The sequence below is a fragment of the Ursus arctos genome, unplaced genomic scaffold, assembly GCF_023065955.2.
Source record: "Ursus arctos isolate Adak ecotype North America unplaced genomic scaffold, UrsArc2.0 scaffold_20, whole genome shotgun sequence".
Classification (NCBI taxonomy): Eukaryota; Metazoa; Chordata; class Mammalia; order Carnivora; family Ursidae; genus Ursus; species Ursus arctos.
Genome location: NW_026622875.1, coordinates 41,034,886 through 41,051,767, shown reverse-complemented (window position 1 = coordinate 41,051,767; position 16,882 = coordinate 41,034,886).

Below are 16,882 nucleotides of genomic sequence, written 5' to 3'. Positions count from 1 at the left end.
TGCCACAGACATTTCATGCTAGTGAGGCTTTATGAGCTCACCAAATGGACCATGAAAAACTTTAAGAACTGGGAATTCACTTATTAATGCAAGTGAGGAAGAACATTTTTGTGATGTTGCAACCATTATTTTTCCATTTTACCTAACATGCAACATTTGGGCATTCCCAGGGCTTCCATGGGCTCACTCCTGAATTATGGAGAATACAGCAGGTTGTTGTGGATAGTTTCTGACCCTTTGAAAAGGCACTAAGATACCTCAATGTTTTGTTTCCAACTGGGGAGGCAGATTAAACAAATAGCTTCAGACGCATTTTGTTGATGAAACCAGAGAATGGGACTTCTGGGCACACGATTTTTTTTTCCCTGAAAGGTAACTTCCAAGCTCAGAGATCACCAATCTGATTGTGCCTCAAAATTCCACGCTATTTATGGACAAATAATGCAAATTAACTAAAACCAAAGTAAGTGGTAGATTTATCTCCTCTTTTCTGTTTATTCCGTTGTCAATCTTCTTCCTCTTTCTTGTCTGAAGAAATGTTTTAAGTGGTACGAGAGACAGTAACTAGGTAATTGGGAAATTGAGAAAAGCAGAGAGCTAATTCAAAATCGGGTCACCTGGGAAGGTCTCAGCAAGGTGGTAACTTATGAGCTGATGTCTACATGGAATATTCAGCAGCCAGTTCGTAGGCATAGCTTTGAGTGTTTAAGTTCCAGAAAGAAGGCCTCTGTGGTTGTAACATGGTAAGCAAGAGGAGAGCCATGGGGAGTTGGTGAGTGGTCTGGGCCATTCAGGACATGGTCAGGAACTCAGCTTTTGTTCTGAGTACAACTGGCAACTCATCTAGAGCATTTTATAAGAGATAGTGGCATGATCTATTTTACATTTTAAAAGATCACTGTTGCATAGAGAATTGATTGTGGATAAAGAACTGTCCGATGAAAGTCAGTCAGGAGGCTGCTGCAGCAGGTGAAGAAAGAGCTAATGACAGCCTGAAATAGAGTGGTCGCTGTGGAAGGGGAGAGGGATAAGGATGGGTTTCAGATATGCTTTGGAGGTAGAGGCAAAAGGAACTTGGTGGAATTGCTTATGGGTGTGAGAAAAAGTAAGTAATGAGGAATGACTCCGAGGCTATGGGCTGCACAACATAAGCACATTGTGGCAGTCTACACTGGGAGAAGAAAAACTCCATCAGACCTGACTTAGGGGCACCTGGGTGGCACAGCGGTTAAGCGTCTGCCTTCAGCTCAGGGCGTGATCCCGGCATTATGGGATCGAGCCCCACATCGGGCTCCTCCGCTATGAGTCTGCTTCTTCCTCTCCCACTCCCCCTGCTTGTGTTCCCTCTCTCGCTGGCTGTCTCTATCTCTGTCAAATATAAATAAATAAAATCTTAAAAAAAAAAAAAAAAAGTCCTGACTTAGTCGTGTTGAATTTTAAGGGCATATTTGTCAGTAAAGGTATGCAATGGGAATTTCATAAATGAATCTGGAATTTGAGAGAGGTTAGGCTCGATGTAAAGAATATATACATCTAAAGTAATAAGACTTGCTAAGGCCACCTAAGAATAGAGACCAAGAAGAATAGAGAAACTATAACTGCTGTGGGACATTCCAAAAGAAAAGATGGAAAGAGATTGGAGTTGGAAAGGGAAAGTCAATACGGAGGCCAGAGGAGTAGAAAAATAACCAAGTGCATGGTGCCATGGAAACCAAGAGAACAAAGTGTGTCAGAAAAGCAGAGCCAACTGGGTCCAAATCCACTGAAAGGTTGAGAAAGATCCAGATAGCCAGTGCCCACCGGATTTGGCAATACAGAGATAATCATGGCCTTCACAAAGCAGCTTCAGAGGACTGGTATGAAAAGAACTCAACTGAAGTCAGGAAAGGAGGCTGGGGTGAGAGGAAAAGAGAATGATGGCAATATTGATAAGTTTTTCTGTGAAAGAGCACAAAAAGGGAGTGGTGGGTAGAGGGCCGCAGTCAGCAGGTGTCTTTGTCATTGACACTGGTCGGAGATGGGCGAGCAGGTTTGACTACCTATAGTAAGAATTTGTTACAGCTGGAAACACTGGTTATGAAGGGGACAGGAGGGTAGAGCTGAGGAAGTGACTCTCTAAGAATGTGACAGAAATGGAACCAAAGCACAGTGGAAGAGCTGCCCTTTGAGAGGATCAAGGACGTTTATCTTCTGTAACAGGAGGAGAAGGCACAGCCACAACTCCAGAGACGTGGAATACCAGGGGAGTGATTCAGCCTATGAGGTGGGATGCTCTGGAGTATTGTTGTGAAGGCTCAGAGATTTTGCGACTGGGATTCAGGTCTTCAAGAGACCTGACTTTTCACCACATTGCAGAACACTACCATCCTTTTCCCTCACCAAGTTTCCACTTTCTACTCCAATTTGCCATTACCTTTAAAAGTGTAATTCAACACCCCTCTTCAAGAAGCAGCCTCAGACTACAAGAATTTCTCTTTCTCTGAATCTAAAAGTCCTATACAATCTGCATTTGGCAATTAATGATGTACTATTTGGGTCTCTAAATGTTTCTTACCTTAGGTCTTTTTTGCACCATGGGATCCCAGACCCATAAGACAGTGATTATCTGGGTTTTTTGTTTTTTTTTTTTTCCTAAGATATCTGGTCTCTTGTGGTGTCTAAATGCAAGTGAAGATGCTGTCTTGTCTTCAAACTACCTGATTGCTTATGAAGTGTAGCAAAAGTGAACAAGAGGGATCAGGACAGGAATTACAAACAAGCAGTCTTTCTGAGGAATGCTCCTCATCACCACATCATTAACCCCAAACTCTAGTTAATTTAGGGTGAATTAAATTCTGCAGTCGCGTGTGGTATAAGTAACAAGGTGCCACAACCATTTCCACGCTAGCTCTTTGAATATATCTGGCCAAGGTCAAATCTGCCTGAGAACCCGGAGATGGGACTGTTCAGTCTAAAATCATCAGTCCTTTATTGAGGGAAGATTAGAACACTCATTATTGAAGGTCATGGTTATTAAGTTTTGCAGTTGGATCTATCACCCTTATTCAATCCACATAATAGACAGGATAAACCAGTATAAACATGCCCACATCTCATAGTTCCCATATTTCCAAGTGAAAATTTCTCTGATTAAAAAAAAATTATTAAAAAAAAAAGATTACACATCACTGTCATTTCCAATGAAGAAAAAAGAATTTATTTTCTCAGGATCCCTAACTATATTGCTATTAAATTACGGATGTTCCCTTAAGTAATTTGCATTGTTATGAAGTTGGGATGTACAAAAACTACAGCTCCCTACATCATCTCCAAGTTCTCCTTCATGACCAATCATTTTCCAGTTGGATTTAAAGCACGTCCGTGTCACCTAAATCTATGACAGTGCTGGGGATGATCTGTCACAGAAAATCAGTTGGGCACTCATTTGGTGATGGCTTCAGGCCCCCAGTAAGGGTAGAGTCAAGAAAGATGGAGGGGGTCGATTCTTACCAGCCAGCTCCAAATCTGTTATCCCTACAAACAAAGAATAATTTAAAATAAACAGAAGCTGATATATCAGTGAATTACCAGCTGGATTGCATTTTGTTTATTACAACATGAAATGCCAACCAGAGATCCAATCCCCGATCTGTTTTCCACACCTTCTCCCTCCACCACCACTTGTTCCTTTCTCTGAAATGTACTGGTTGGACTCTATGTCAGTTGTTTGTGCTTAAAGATCAAACTTGCCAAGTGTGAACTACCAACCAATCTATACTAGATGCCTAGGCTCATCCACAGGATGGGTTGGGACAAGAAAATGGTTAGAAGGACTGGCAAGGGGGACAGAGTGATATGGCAGTCATTTAGAAGTCATTAACTCTAGAACAGAAAACACAAAGGCTATCACACAGAATGTTCTACAGAACATAACACTAATGGGGGAAATGCTATTACTCCTTGTAGTGATTTTTAGTTTTACTAAACATTTTACTAATTTTTCATCACTGCGATGTATTACTTCATACGAGAGAAATATAATTAACTTTTAAGCCCTGCTGAAGAAGGTTTATTTAATGCTCTTAAAGCGATCCTTGTTAAACATGTCTTCTTGGTTCTTCTTAAATTAATTCTCATCTCTGCTTTACCTTTATTCCTATTCCCTAACCACAATTCTACCCGATCCCTCTCAAATCAACTGAAAGTAAATCAGAAATTTTTCTCTTCGGGGAAATCTACTCCAGGAGAAATGATAAAATTTTGTGCCATTTGGAGTTTACAACTAATTATTTTGTCCTCTGAAAACAGATTGGGGCTGTCTAAAGAGTCTATCTAGGAAAGAAAATTTCCTTTTCTTTGAATTTTTTAGATGTGAACATGAGAAAAGTTACCTTTAATGCTATTTATAAGCAGTCATTTCACTGAAGGTGCAGGAGTACATTTCTAAATTGGTTTAGGATCATTGCATCTTATATCTGCTCTAATTCCCTGAGAGACACAATTTCCAATTAACATTGGAAAGCTTGACAAATAGAAAAGGAACATTCTTTCCCATGGTGAGCAATATCTTTCTGATGCTATTCCTTGGCCTGAAGTGCCCTCTCTGCCCTAGTCCATCTCTCTGTGTGAGCTTTAGTGGACCCGCCTCGCTAAAGTTAGGCTTCCCAGGAAACCTCCGCAGACCCATTCATAGAGGGCTGACCCTCTCTTTTGTACTATTAGTGGACTTGATACACACCCACATGAGCTACCCTTACCACGAGCAGTGCCAGGCTTACTTTGCTGGTCAAAACTCCCCCATTCTGCCATGAGCACCTTGAGAACAGAGGTTGTCCTTTATTTCTCTTCACATTTGCATTGCACACAGCAGGCGTCTAACAAATATCTGCTAAATGAATGATTCTCCACTCCACTAAGTACTATGTGATCCTGGATGAGTTATGCAGTCTCTCTGTGCCTCAGTTTCCTCGTATGTGGCTAATAACAGAAACCTTATTGGATTGTGGGCAGGATTTTTTTTTTTTGCATTTTTTTTATTATTATGTTCAGTTAGGCACTGTTTCATTAGTTTTTGATGTAGTGTTCAATGATCCATTAGTTACCTATAACACTCAGTGCTCATCACAAGTGCCCTTCTTAATACCCACCACCCTGTTACCCCCTCCCCCCACCTCCCTCCCTTCTGAAACCCCCAGTCTGCTTCCCCCAGTCCACAGTTTCTCATGGTTCATCTCCCTCTCTGATTTCTCCCCCTTCAGATTTCCCTCCCTTCCCCTAAATTAGAAAGACTATGCAAAATGTTTATTGGCACACCGGGCCCTTAGAAGGAGTTTGCGGTAGAGGCTGATTACCTACTCCCAAACCATCCCTCTTGCTAATAAATGCTAGATGTTACTCCGCTATGGGGCTTTTTTGAAAGGTGAACCCATCCCTCACACTCAGACAAGGGCACTCTTTTGACAATGACAGGTTTAGGGGTGGGACCGTGTTAGGTCCCACTTCACACAACTTAAAGGGATTCTGTTGGCGGTTTCTTGGATTTTTCCTTTTTTAAAAAAACAGACTCAGGAAGAAAAAGACTATTCCTTTTTCCTTCCATGGACATTGTTTTATGAGGTGTGACCTCCATCTCATTAGCATGAGGGGGAAGCTGAGAAAATTATAGAGACACCAACTCAAGGAACTGGACTTCTTTGAGTTGCTCTATTAACAACCCTGAAACCACTCTCTGTAGACAATTTAGTATATGAGAAAATTAAATGTCCTATTGTTAAGCCACTTTAATTGACTATTCTATTACTTGAAAGGAAAAAAAATCCTAAATAATAGGATGTTTAACAAATGCTAGCTATTCATTTCAGCCAGTACTAATGCTCTCTGAACAATTTCTGTCACCAGGAAGTAGATTCTTGCTGGAAATTATACGATACATTCCCTAGTGTTATTTACAAAATAGGAATTCCATAAGCCATGACTTTCTTGTCTATTTACGAAATAAGTTAAAAGGTACCAGGTACCCACTGCCCAATTCACTTCCTTATTCTCTTAAAGCCCATGGAAACTTAGTGCAAATAAAGATTGGTCTGGCTTATAAAATCTTTTAATATTGAATTGATTTTATGGAACCTAGTAGAAAACAGGAAGGTTATGCCCTGTGTCAAGCCTAACTCACACAAGTGAATTCTGAATCAACTCAGTCAGAAAACTGGTCTTCACACCCTACTCAAGTGAGCTTTGTCCCCTCCACCACCCGCCCTAGATCTCAGGAGCTTACAGCCCAAAGTAAACAGTTGGTAGATTAGCAATAGAAACTGTTAGGGTGGGTTGATGTCTGCTTTTTGGGAGAATGTCTTAAATCTCACACTCTTCTTCAGATACATTGGCATCTCTTGTTCTCGAACACTCTAAATAGGTGGTTAAAGTTTCAGACTCCTCCAGCCATTTCCAGACTCTTAGGTACCTAGAATGTTACCCCAGGTCTACTCCTCTTCCCTAGAACACTCACCACAGTACATCAAAGACCTCCAATAGGAATACATAAAAAAATATATATACATATGCATATAACTGGTATACATTATGAGTATTATATATATAATTGCTGTACATGTTGGATGTCTTTATCAGGATAGATAACAAAACATGAAGGTTTTGGGGTGAAAGAGGAACGGTATTCTCTACCACATGCATACTCCATAGATCAGTCATCCCAACAGAAGACAAATGGCACACTCAGAACCTAGACATAGAATGAGATACTCTGTAGAGGATTCATAAGAGTCTACGACAAAATTTTAGAGTAGAGTAATACCAAGGGTTAATGCAGTAACTGGGATCAGTAGCAGCAGGTCATTACCACCCTAAGACAGAAGGAAATGGGGGAGAATTAAATACCATAGAGAAAGCTGCCCTTGAAGTGACCTTCAGTGGATGGACACAGCCAGCCCAAGGAAATTTTTCATGGAAGGATTTAATGCCTGGACCTCTCCTCCTCTTTTCTAACCTTGGGCTAAGCCTCCGCATTGACCAAATCCAATCAGAATCCAGAGGCTCTGGGAACACTGTGATGAAATCTATACATTTCAGCCTATGGGACAGAGAAGGGGAGTAGAGTGGATGATAGATCTGAAGAGGCATAGCCTGGGCCCAAAGCAGGGTTACTATGAGAAGAAAGGGACTGGGTCAGAGCTGCTGAACTTTGGAAAATTTATTTCATTGTACAAATCCTGGCAAGGTCTACCGGCAGTGAGAGAAGAGGAAAAGCAGAATCAAAACCCTTTTACCTTTCATTTATATTTGCTTGAATATCGGATCTCCAGGTTTCAGGCCAATTATTAATCCTCCAAACGTTAATAGAAATTTGGGTTTGAGTGAGAGATGCTGACAAAACACAATCAGAGGTAGAAATATTGGAGGAAAATTAGGCGTCAATTTCTCTCACTCTCCTTCTGTGGCAGTTCGAGTAACTTTGAAAAAGATGTTCCTGGATCTAAGCTGTGGAAACATTTTAAAGCATTCTGTCTTGACTTATCCTCCACTACATATTGACCTGGCTGTTTGTAAAGGAATGCACCTCACTTTAAAGAAAATCCACTTCTATGTGTATGAGGAGGGCATTATTCATTTCTGCCTCTTTATTTATCTACCTAAAAACTTCTTATAAAGAAAGTTATTAGTTCCATTTTCTCCAACATATGTCCCCAAGTATAAGCGGGCTTTGGCACTTAAATTGTTCAAATATATTTTGTATATTCTTTTTTTTTTTTTTTAAAGATTTTATTTATTTATTCGACAGAGATAGAGACAGCCAGCGAGAGAGGGAACACAAGCAGGGGGAGTGGGAGAGGAAGAAGCAGGCTCATAGCGGAGGAGCCTGATGTGGGGCTCGATCCCATAACGCTGGGATCACGCCCTGAGCCGAAGGCAGACGCTTAACTGCTGTGCCACCCAGGCGCCCCTATTTTGTATATTCTTAATTTTTATTTAGTCAAGTAAAAACCAATTATCTTTTCCAAAAAAAAAATAAAAAATGGGGACATGACATATAAGTCTAAATCTATCCCCTCCCCCAAAAAAACTCGAATCCTTCTCCTATCACCAAACATCTCAGTTTGTGGCATACCTCCTTCCAGATCATTTGCCCATGCTTTTAAATATACTGTATTTATAGAGATAGGTTTCATGGAAATTATGTAGTATTACATAGAGTTGTACCGTAGAGACAGTTTTGCAACTTTTTTTTTTCTCTCAATGATGTAAATTGGATACACTTTAATGTTACTTTACATAGATTTAGTACATTCCTTTTAGTACTAACATACATTTACCACAGTTTATTTAAGCATCCACCCATTGATGAGTATTTTCAGTTAATTTGGGGGAGGGAATATAAACAATGCTACAATGGCTATTTTTATACATGTTTTCTTGAGTACAAGTGCATTCATTTTTATAGGGCAATCAGAAAGACACGAGACTGCCCACCCACAGATGGGAGTGGTAAATAGTCTCTAAGATGGCTACACCACTTCCTTACACATCCCTATAACCTCATGCTGCTCCCCCATCCACCGGTAGAGTCTAATTTCCCAACTCCTTGAAAATGAGCAGACCGTACTTACTTACTTGACCAACAGAATGTAGTGGGAGCTGTGTTCTTGAATTTCTGAGGCCAGGTCATAAGAAGCCTGGCAGTTTCCACCTGGGGGAAGCCAGTCACTTCGTCAGAAGTATGACTACCTTGAAACTCCCATCACTGTGAGGAAGCTCAAGCTAATCATTTGGAAATGCCATAGGAGTAGAGAGAGAGAGAAACTAGTCAATTCACATCCATTCCAGATATTTAAGCTGAGGCACCATACATGCTATGAGTGAAAAAGCCAACTTGGATGTCTAGCCCAGATGAGTTTTGGGGTAACTACAATCCTAGCAGTCCTCTGACTGCCACCACGTGAAAGACCCCAATGAGAATGACCCAGCTGAGTCCAGTCCATCCATAGGAGCCATAAGAAATCATAGTAATTTTTACAACCACTAAATTTTGAGGGCTTTTTTTAATGTAGCTATAAATAACTAGAACAGAAAGGTATGCTAATTTTCATTGTTAATCAGTGTTTCCCAGTTGAGCTCCAAGACGGCTATACCATTTACTACTCTCCACCCATTAGTAGATGAAAATTCTTATACACCGACAACTGATTTTTTTTTTTTACAGTAAGAAAACTTAAAGGTATTTTTTCTGGCTGACCTTTCACTTTGACTCTAAAGGCCAAAAAAACACTTTTATGTTTTCCATTTGTAATAAAGAGATTTTGCTGTTCTCGTGCCCCACACACAGACAGAAAGGGACAGACAGACTCTTCTTTCTTTCTTTCTTAAATAAATGAGTTAGAGATGTTTTTTATACTCAAAACTGTAAAAATGGCTCAAATAGTAATCAGAATGTCTGGTTATCTGGTACCACACGTTTGCAGACTATGATATTTAAAAGCAATGTTTGAAAAATGACTCTGGATTGTTTCCTAGTGGTCAGTCCAAGGCTAACCCCAGGTCCACACATGCCTGGGGGGAGCTCATCTCCATGCAGACATCGTTCTAAATATATAACTCCACTCCTTTCATCTCTCCAATCCAATTAAATACTAGCAACCTAACCACCGTCAGAAAATTACTGTAGAGAATTGGGTCAATGCACCACTGTGAGAATTTCTTCTGGGCCAATCAGAGGGTCAGTGCAATTATTTTCAGTGATTACGAGGGTGACGGAAAGTCTATCCTTCAATCCTATTGCTTAACTACTGGCAGCTAGACAGTCTCAGTGCTAAGCCTATAGAATATGGTGTTCCCAGCATGGACAGAGTATGCATCTATCAGTGATCATAGCCACGAGAACCTGTCCTTTCTTTGTCATCCTCCTTTCTGCACCCAGAGAAGTCCATCACTCCGCTTCTCCAGTCTTTATAAAATAATCCCCCAAATGGCATTATTGTATTTCAAACACAGTGCATTGTTGTTTTAGAAGGAGATACAATGCCGAACCATGTATTTCTCAAATCCTTCCCTCTTGGTTCCTCTTTCCCAGCTATAGCACTTTGGATAGTAGGGTGATTTTTCTTCTAGAAACATTCCTATACATTGTTGCATTGTTATTCCATTATATTACTGTTGTTGTGAAAATATGGGATCATAATACTCTTTTGCAACCACCACTGTTTACTTAAGCATGTATCATGGACTCTTGCCATAGGCACAGAAGTTTGTCCACCTAGTTTGTCCTTTCTAAACAATTACATGGGATTCCACCGTCTCAATTCTTTCTGGTGAGAACTGTGAAGAATTACTGGAGAAAAGTGGATTCTTACTTTTTTATACCAATGTCTTATCTCAGAGTAGAATCAGTAAAGGCTAGACAGCAAAGTAGAACAACAAATAATTTGAAAATGGGAAAAAAGAAGCAATGATAAAGCAGTTGGGGGCACGGACTCTGAATCCTGTGCTTGTTGACTCAGGTCAGGAAGGCAAAAGAAAGAATGACACTGTCAATGCTGATAATGTCACGTTAGCATCAGCATGTCATAGCTGGAGCTCGAGAACACTCATATAACCATCTTTTCTTTAGACCATGGCAGGCTGTTATTTAAAGGAATATGATGGAACCCCATTAAAGTACAGGAATTATTATATGTTCTCTTTCTCATATGTATTGTATATTGAACTATGTTCTCCAAAATTGAACTGAATAGAATTCAATCAGATCCTTGTTATTAGAAGACTTGCCAGTAAGACATCTATTAGGCTTCACTGACATCTCCATTATTAAAAAATACTAATGGGTAAATTCACCTCTCAGCATTATGATGTCATCAGAAAAGTCTTTATGCACCCTCTGAAAGACATTTACTTAATACAACTGGTATTAATAACAAAACAACATATTACCACCAGTTTTGGACTGAGAGTCTTTGGGCCAGTGAGGAAAGGAAGATTTCTAATGGTTGGAATTTTTTAGTTCTCATGAGAGAAGCAATTATAACCACAGATTATCTAAGAAGCATCCCATGAGTAAATCTGGGATCTCCTCAGGAGTCAGTTTGACTATTTCAGTGAACCAAAAATAATTCACTGACTCTGAAAAAGAGATCTGGCTCCTCAAGTCAAATTAATCCCAATCGAAGCAAAGCAGAAGGATAATGGGAGCTGCAACGTCCCTGAATATGTATTTTCTGCAAAAAACAAACATGGTGAACGCTGACTCAGTCCTTCCAGCACTCCGCTAGTAACCTCCACTGTCCAAAAGACGGACAAGAGCCAGAAAGTAAGATGGAACACACACACACACACACACACACACACACAAACAGAAAAGTCTGAGCATCCAAAAGCGCTTCCATAAAATCAAAACAGTAAACACTGTGCAAGTTATTCAGGGGGAAGCAAAGCCTTCAGGCAAAATTGTGCCATTTGGAGTCAATTTTTAAACGCTTGCTTATCTGGCTTCTCAATTCATACTAGATTAGAAATGGCAATTAAGAGGAAGTGGAAAAGACCGGCTGCTAATGATAGACAGGCTGACATTTGCAAGAAGTGAAAGAAACACCACCACCAACAACAAAAAACCATGAAGGAAGACGCACTAATTCGAAATCTTTTCAGCTTACGATCATGTAGTGCAGACACAAACGGCCTCAGAGGCCTCCTAGCACAGAGAAAGGTTCGTTCACATTTCTCTTTACTATACTGTGTGGAAGAAGGCTGAAAACCGTAGAACTCGTTCTCAAAAGACATTCACTTAAATGTCATTTTATATAGATATGTGTATATATAGACCATATACATATATATGCTTGGTGCTGAAGTTTGATTCAGGTGCAGCTCCATGTGATATCATGAGGTGCTAACTTCCCATATCTCATTTACTTGAAAAAGCAATGAAGGAGCTTTCATATACAGAGAGAGGTAACCTAGTGATGTTTGCTCTACTCCAAAGTATTCTGTTGTATAAACTGTTTGTCTACCTACCAAGTGTCTCTCCTTATCAACTGAAATAATAAGGGCCTTGCTCACCCACTCCCTTAAAATGTGTGTGGAGCACTGAGTAGATCTGCTGAAGAGACCAAAACAAGATCTTGCTCATGAAGGTTAGTTGGCATGACAGAAAGTTCAGATAAGCTTATGTATAAATGCATTTCATACAAGGATAGATCTTAGAAAAGGAGTCGGAGTATGATTTCAAAAGCATCTAGTCCAAGAGTTGCCATAACACGTTCCAAAGCCCTCAATTCAGAAGAGACACTTCAGAGACCACTTTAGGGAGAAAGGGGAAGACCAAGAGGATTGAGGGGGGCTGCAGACCTGCACACACCCACACCGGCCAAAGCAGCCCTACTTTCTTCTGTCTGTCCTAATGGTCTATAAAATTCTTTTTTAATAAAGGATTCTAAAGCCAAAACAAAAGTTTCAAAATCCAATTATGACCTAGATATAATCAACTGTAAATAAATATCATCAAATATCTACATTAGGAAAGTAAATGAGATTTCTCAATAACACCATTTGTGCACATTTAAGACATGCATGCTCATAAAGTCTACACATTTTTAAGAATAAATGGATATTTGAGGATAAGTTACACATACTTGAGTAAGTTCCCATCTAAGGGAATAAAATGAGGTAAGGATTAGGGAAGAAAGAGAGGACCAAATGAAATAAATGTTCAAAAAAAAAAAAAAAAAGAACTCTTGTTCTATCAGTTATGAAGGACACTGGGTTTGAGGTTGGTGTTGAGGAGAATAACGGCCACGACTTCCAGGGCTTGGATGATACCTCAGATGAGAGGCCTTCTGGCCAAGCGTCTGTTGGAGCAGTCACCATATCCCTGGGGATTGCAGCTTTCTATAAGTTTGCTGTGACTGCACCAAGAAAGAAGGCATATGCAGATTTCTACTGAAACTATGATTCATGAAAGATTTTGAAGAAATGAAGAAGGCTGGTATCTTGCAGGGTGCAAAGCGATTTTGGGATGTATAGAATTTCTTTGGGTTGAGTTCCATGGAAGTGTGTCACTCACCTGTATTCCTGAACTATGAAACATGAATATTGGGTGATGGAATGGTTTCTCTTGATAAATAAACAACTAATAAATACTGTGCACAGTAACAAAAAAAATAAAATAAAAACAAAACAAAAAGAACTCTTTTGACTGGATGGTGATGATCATAAGCTGAGAATTGAAGAATATAAACTCTGAAACTGAGATTTTTAAAAAAAGATAAAATAAACTACTAATCTAGTTCCCACATACACAGTAAAACATCCTTTAACTACACTCAGTTTCCAGGTGGTGATGCAGCCTCATTTTGAGCATTTTCAACCACAGTGACTCTCACGGGCCCGAGTTGCGACCTAGGACTTTCTCACCCTTACAAAGTTCCTCCATGTTCCAACTCCTTGCACTTTCAATCACTGGTAAGGATTTTGAGGTCTAAAGAGAATACCATCTTAGGTTGAAAACAAAATGTACTATTTAGCAAAATGTTGTACCTCCACTTAAAAAAAAATTTTGACTTTGTAAATAGATGTGTGAAACCACGTTGGACTCACAATCCACTGATAGCCATTTGTTGCTGATACATATGTGATTTCTATCAGGGAGACAGGGTTAGCTTGGGGCTTGGAAACACATGAACTGTGAAGACAAGGTGAAACTGATGTTCAAGGGGTATAAAAACAACAAAAGGTATACAGAAATTTCTGAAAACTTCAGAACTCCACAGAATTGTCTCAGCTTTGTAATATAAAGAGAGAGAAAAAGTAGAAATGCAGCAAATTATATCAGCCACAAGTTTTCCTTATGCCTTAGACCCATGTAATTTTATAAATATATATTTATATTATTTATTATACATCCTATTAAACATTGCCTCTGTATTTTCAGAGACTAGTCTCTAAAAATAACACATTTTCTAACTTTCCAATGAATTCAACCAAGAAAAAGTAACAATTCAACCTCCAAAACTCTGTCTTCCCCAGTTTAAATTATCATTCAAAATTTCAGATATAAACTGTTAAATCTGAAAAACATTCACTAATTATTTTTATTCTCATATTTTTCCTTAGATCATCTCAAATAGAAAGTGTGATAAATAAACACAATCAAAATCATCTCATTATGCCCAAGAACATTCTTCATTAAGTCCCTGGGAATTTGTGAATAAATCATCATTATTGCTTCTTTTTCTTTCTTCTTTTATTAATAACATGGGTGGGGTTTTTTTGTTTTTGTTTTTTTTTCCTATTTTCTTACCTGAGTTCACTATTAGATTAGCCAAAGGAAACGTACCAGTCATTTATAACCTGAGTTGTAGTTTTACCTAATCCCTTTACTTGTGAGATTTCCCCTTTCTTTTCTTGTGTATTCTTTGTTACAAATTAAAGTATAAAGTCTCCCTAACCACTTCTCCCATTTCCTGCTCATGTTCTTGGAGATTTTGATACCAATGGAGATTACTAACCCAAAGAGATCTCAGTACTTACCTCTCCATTAAGATATTTTCTCAAATATAAAGATATGCTGTTATAGTTTAAATTTAAGATCATGACAAAATTGCATATTTCACAGTGCAAAACAGAATCTAACAGTACTCATCAGAGGCTGGGGATTTCCAGTTTTCTCAATCAAAGGACTTTTCAGAGCTGAGATACCACCCAAAGTGAATCCATTACAATATTTTGGGGACTGAAAAAAAGGTTATCACATTTGCATTGCTTTTCTGCTCAGTGTACAAATCCTTCACAGCTGTAATCTAGTTCCGTTATCTTTACATGTTTTTATATAATCTATGTTTACTCTCATTTAGTAAATCTTATTTAACACTGGAAAATTAGGATATAAGAAGATATTGTATGCATTTTTCTTTAAAATGTAATAATCCTTCTGGATAGCCCCAGAATTGACTTTGAGAAGCCCTCTGTGAGATCCAGCTCCACCAGCCCTACAATTCTTTGAATACTTTCACTTATTACACTAGAAAGGCCAGATGCAGCAGAATTAAATTTCATAAATAATGATCTAAGCTGTATTTACTCATTAAATTCCCAGATTCTTGTCTATTTGTGAAATAAGCTTATCACAAAGCAGTTTTGAGATGGGGTAGAGTGACAGCCCAAAATTGAGTCTCTGAGGAAAATACAAGTATTCAGGGTATGCTTTAATGGGTAGGTCTGGAAAGCAAAAACATTAGACTCTTAGATTGTCTACGTGATGAAGCTAGAGACCATACCTAATATAGCATCATTGTATTCCCAGAACTGAGAACAGTGACTAAGACATAGTAGACGCTTAAAAAATGTCGAATTCATTTATGAGCCATAAAACAGAGTACCCGGCATTCTGTTCAGAAGGAGAGGTGAAAATTATTGCAATCCTACCTAGCAAGAGCTTAGTATACTTGAACCACAAAATAACACTAAGTGGTGGTTAATTGGCTCCACCAATTAACCTGGCAAAGACAGGACAATTTGGGTTTGAGGAGAAAGGCTATCACTGAGATACACTGTACTTTTGGAGAAGGAGAACATTTGGAATGCCTTTCCAGCTCTTTGAAGGAGTGGTGGGTGGGAATGCAAAAATACAGAATCAGAAATGAGTATGTGGTGTCAGGAGAATAGGATATCAACCCAAAGAGATGTAGAACGGTGATGCTGGAGAGTAGTGGAAATCCTACTGGAAAAGAAAGCTGGGGCTCTACGTGTGTACACACACATGCTTGCACACGCACTTGGGTGGAAGGCGGCAGGCAGGGCTTGGCTAGCAGTCTAGAAAGTTCAGCTTTACCCATAAGGCCTAAGTGTATGTGAGAGGTTTCCAAGCAGGAAAATGACAGATGCAAACAAGGTTTAAGCAAAATCAGCTTAGTAGAATGACAAATGGATTGGATACAGAAGCAGCTAGAAAAAGGAGTACAGGACTTGGAACATAACAAGAACCTCTTGGGTACTTACTCAACTGATGCATGAAGCCAAGGAGATCCCTTCTGAGCAATGCTGATTGGCCGTTAAATATCTATAGGCTCTTTGAATCAGTGCTTTTATTTCAAGGAATGTATCCTGTGGGAAAATAACAATAAAAAAGTAAACAAGCATTTACCTACCAGTCTGTGAATTGCAGTATTCTTTGGACAATGGTAAAAGAAACTATGGAAAATTATATAGATGCAGAAAATGATAAATATCTATAATAACAAATTGTAATTGAAATTAAAATTATTTTTATGAAATAATAAGTTAAAAATTCTAAAGTTGGGGACTAGGGCAAGTAAAAATCAAAATGATGGGCGGGTGCCCCATAATCTCTTATGTGTTCACTTTTTTTCCCATGGAGGTGAGGGGTAATAGAGGAAAAAAAAAAATGGTGCTGGGCCTTGGTAGCTCAAGTCCAATTCTGAGAGACATGTGCACTGATGTAAGAGACTGTGCTACAAAAAGTGTTTATCTTCAAGGGAAGGTTCAAAAAGCAAAAAGAGGGGCGCCTGGGTGGCACAACGGTTAAGCGTCTGCCTTCGGCTCAGGGCATGATCCCGGCGTTATGGGATCAAGCCCCACATCAGGCTCCTCCGCTATGAGCCTGCTTCTTCCTCTCCCACTCCCCCTGACTGTGTTCCCTCTCTCGCTGGCTGTCTCTATCTCTGTCAAATAAATAAATAAAATCTTTAAAAAAATAAAAAATAAAAAGCAAAAAGAAAAGAAAACACATGGAGAACTATAAGACTGAAATCTTGGGAAGAGCCCAAAGTTAGAGAAAAGAAAAGGAAGCTGAATGCATGGAGAAAACCATCTTTATTTTAAAAGTAGAATGATGGAAGATGTGGGGTGCCCGGGCAGCTCAGTTAAGTGTCTGTCTTGGGCT